This window comes from Carcharodon carcharias, chromosome 11, assembly GCF_017639515.1.
Source record: "Carcharodon carcharias isolate sCarCar2 chromosome 11, sCarCar2.pri, whole genome shotgun sequence".
NCBI classification, from domain to species: domain Eukaryota; kingdom Metazoa; phylum Chordata; class Chondrichthyes; order Lamniformes; family Lamnidae; genus Carcharodon; species Carcharodon carcharias.
The window spans coordinates 137,209,546-137,213,950 of record NC_054477.1 but is presented as its reverse complement, the minus strand read 5'-3'; the positions used below and the strand labels follow the sequence as shown (position 1 = coordinate 137,213,950).

Sequence of the window (4,405 nt, the reverse complement as noted above, 5' to 3'; positions counted from 1 at the left end):
AAAGGAACAGGCTTGGAGACCCTATGATGTTACAGTTTGCAGGTCTTAAAGTATAGATGTTGTTGCCCTTTTTGCTACTGCTACTGTGTACTTCTCTTAAAGATAGCACTTAAAATTAAAAGGGAGACAAACATTGCTGCCTTACCATATAGTTTCTCACAGTCCCCTTTTCCAAATATGGTGTTGTATTCCAGTTGATTAGCCACAACCTGGGTTATCGTTTACAGGCATTCACCCTGGGGGTTTGAGACAATCCCTGTCTTCATTTCAGAATGACTCATTCAAGTCAGGAAACACCTTTTGCATGGTTTTATGAGATGGAGAGTGACACTCCTTCATTTGGAAGGTGTCATTTTGTCCTTTCCAGACAGTGTGGCGGGTTTCAAACCCATAGACCAAAAGTCTGATGACACTCGGCGGCGACTTTTTGCAACATTTTAGTGGCCATCTTTAAAAGAAAAATCAGTTCCAGAAGATTCCACACTGAGTTCAGTTTATGTTTTAAATGTTATGAATATGGCATGCTTTTGCTGCTCATGACACTGCATTCATTTAATTCTGGACTCTTGGGCATCCCTGATTTTAATTGTTCTAACTTTGGTGACTATGTCTTCAACTGCCTAGGCTCTAAGCTCCGGAATTCCCTCCCTAAACCTCCCCACCTGTCTTTCCTCTGTTAGGACAGTCCTTAAAGCTTACCTATTTGACCAAGCTTTTGGTCACCTGACTTAATATTTCCCCATAACTCAATGCCATATTTTATTTCATAATGTTCTTCTGTAGCAGTCTGAGACATTTTAGGGCAATGAAGGTGCTCTAACATATAACCTGTTGCTGTTGTTGTTAAAAAGCTACTAAACTAATTCTGGAGAAAAATCCTTCACATTGGTCACATTTACATATCAGTCAACACAAAGGGCTAAATTTTACGAGGTGATTCTGGACCCCGATGTTGATGTAAAAAGCGAGTCCTGAACCTGCGTTTGCCACCAGCGGGACCTGCTTGGCAATTTTACCACAGGCAACCTCCTAATGGCCACCTGTGGGCTCCCTTCCAACTAGGGAGAGCAGGCAGTCTCTCCGTGTCGCTAGCCCAATTACAGGGCCGGCAGCTCTGAAACCTCAGCAGCTCCACCAGGAGAGGTGGTTACTGCTGAGGTATGCAGGAGACCTTGGGCCTACAGCAGGTAAGTTTTTAAAAAAATTAAAATTCATGGGGTTGAAAGTCAGAAGGGAAACCCTTTTGAGGAGGTCTTTGAGGTCATGAATGCTGCCCTCCTTTCCCGAAGGCCCTTCTTTGTTCCATTAAACCATTCAATGCCACCTCCCACCGCTTCCCCCCACCCCCCACACTGATCCTGGGCTGTTGCTGGGAGGCTGCCTCCATTTAGCTGGCAGCCTCCCCACACTCTGCTACCAGCATAATACCAACAGCACCATAAAACTGCCCTAATTGGTCATTTAATTATATAAATCGACTGCCCATCTCCCTGGAGCAGGCAGCCTCTATGCACCTGGTGCTACCATTGGTAAAGTGCCCTGATAGTGGCACCATGTCAGGGAGCTGATCCGATCCAGCTCCACACAATTTTACCAATGTCGGCGCCGCCCACCCTGCTTCACAGAGGATGATAAAACCCCGTCCAAACGTTCCCAATTTCAGCATGGACAGTCTGAGGTGATTGTGTCACATAAGAAACAACGGGAAAATAATGGGATGGCTCTCATGCCTTTAACTGGTTGGTGCAAAAATTGTTCAAAAACTCTAAACAGTTCCTCTCCACAGAAATCTTTATTAAAAAGCAAAAGATTTATACAATCTGAAGAGGTTAAAATGGTGGAATAACTATCAGAGGCACAGAAGAAAGTTTCTACCCAGTCCTTTGGTGGCTATTTCATGCTCAAATGGAATTTACACCACCTAGGCCATCCACGCCAACTGGTGGATGCTGGTTTAAGCTCGATATGGGCCTTTTCTCACTCTACACTAATGTGATATTTAGCGTGAAGAATCATTGACAATTGTTATGGACAGGAGTGGTTTTAATTTAAACAGCCCTTATTTATCCTCTCACCACCCATTCATAATCAAAAAGGTGTTTTGAATTTGATTTCCCCCTTTATAAGCGATGGCATATTTCCCAACCCCTCAGTTTTGGTGTGATCCAATTACTATTAATAACCCCACAGCAAACTCAAGATAGGGTAATCTGTGAAGATTAGTTTATTCACATACACTCAAATCCAGAATGCACCCCTGTGCATTCATACAACAAACGAGGGATGAAGAAATATTTACAGGGCAAAGACCACAGAGCAAAGAATTAATGTTTCACATGAGTCCAGAGTCCAGAATCAAAGCCCAATTGTGTATTCCTTCACAGATGTCAGCAGGTTAAAATTGATGCTCGATAATTTGCTTTTCTAATAGAGTTGACTTCCAAGATGAGATAGGCACGCAGAGATGACTTGGTGTTGTAGACCACGATACAGAAGTTCAGAGGTTCCAGTTGAAAAAAACTGTTAATGGAGGCAGCCGTTCAAATCTGGACAAAGCCCCTTTTCTGTGATGTTGTTTGGTAGATAAAAGATGGCAGACTGCTTTAGAAGACGGCAAGACAGTATAAGTGATTCTCCCATCTAAGGGTCAAGGGGGTCATCTCACCTCTCCTCTTTGGCTTTGCCAAAGGGTATATGTTCCTTTGCCTGGGTCCCTGACATTGTTAATGTTGCAACCATTAAGTATTTGAAAGGAACAGTGAAGGGTTGTTTGTCCTAGCAGATGACTCAGCTCCAGTTAGCCAGGTTTGGCTTATGAAATGTAGATGGCCTTTGTATAATTCCCTTTAAATTTGGCCTCTGCAACCCACAGGGGTCATTTGCATCTCTTCAGAGGTGATGAGGTGCAAATTTCATCGATACTGCCAGATTAGCTTCTGTTGTTCAAAGGTCAAAGCCAGACATGGCTTCAGTCATTTTAAAGGTTATTGTTCAGTTTTAACACTTTAGGAATTGGCCATGATGATATATATATATATATATATATATATATATCATGTGAAGTTCAAGACCTGTTACACAATGAAAACAAATTAAAAACATGGTAAACAAATGACTAATTGATGAGCAGACATGGAATTTGAGCAGCAGAACACTGTGTTTCTTATCACTGGGCCAAGGGTTGAATCCAAACCTTATTGGTTTACATGGATAGTTAACTCATTCTTAGTGCAAATATGGGACAATTCCGCCCTAAGTTTGGTAGTGGACAGGAAAAGAATGTTTTACCCAGCAGCTGCAGTGACGTATTTTCACACCATATCATCCCAATCCCACTTCATTAATCATACATTCCCAAGAAACATGCCAGGTTGCTGGCGAGGTGTCCTCACATTCACCCACCCTGGCATCACATCAGGCCTTCAGTAAATCTAGCTACCACATTTAAAGGCCGCCCCTGCAAGGAACTAGCAATCTTCAAGGGATAAGAAACTGCTGCAAAATCATGGCTGCCAAAGGGAGGAAACCTGCTTCCCCCAGATTTAATGATCCCTCCCTCAAGTGCCTACTGGATGCAGTGAAGGCCCCCTGCAAAGCCCTCTACTCCCACTCTGGGAAAAGGCCAGCAAGTAAGTTCACCAATCCAGCATGGGAGGGGGTGGCAGCAGTGGTCAGCATCAATGCCCTGCAAAATAGGACAGCCACCCAGTGTCAAAAGAGAATTAAGAGAATTAAGAGAATTATTCTTTCTGCCAGGGTAAGTCACTCTTCTCATGACTCTCAACTCACACACTCATAAACCCATCACACATCCACAGGGATCTCACACCTCAAGGGACAACACCACTAACTCTCACACACTCCCTCGCATCTTCATCAAACTCATATCCTCTCGAGCTCAAGTCCTCACCCAGTCCATGGTTCCGCTCACCACACAAATATTCAGTGCAGTGCCATGTATTGTGCTAACTCTCTCCATCTGTTTTCATGCAGGAGAAGCTGGCTGACAACAGCAGGGAGAGGTCCAGACTGGGGGTGTAGTGGTCCACATCAGGCCCTTCACTCACTATGAGGAGCGTGCCATCGCGCTGACTGGTGAGGATGTCAACCGTGCCTGTGGCAAACACCCACAGAGGATTCCGCACCATATCATCACTCTGTCAACACAAATGTGAGTGCTCTCTCTCTTGCTTTTGACTCTGCTGCAATGCATTAATCATCTCCACTTTGGTTCACAGGAAGCTCTGCCAAACGACTGACACCGTCAGCCAGCCAATCCCTTAGCTCCATTCACATCCTCACCTCCAGCCAAGAGGACACCTCCTCCATTGAAGAGCTGGAAATAAGCAGACAGAAAGGTCCATCACAGCACTTACTCACACTCTCCACCAGCACAGAGAGGCAC

The 4,405-nt window shown here is 44.4% G+C and overlaps 1 non-coding gene across 1 annotated transcript; it reads right to left on the bottom strand.

The window, feature by feature from the left end:
* Positions 1-1,724: 1,724 nt before the first annotated feature.
* Positions 1,725-1,838, bottom strand: LOC121284542. Its single transcript, XR_005944507.1, has one exon. It is a non-coding gene; the product is annotated as a U5 spliceosomal RNA (small nuclear RNA).
* Positions 1,839-4,405: the final 2,567 nt, after the last annotated feature.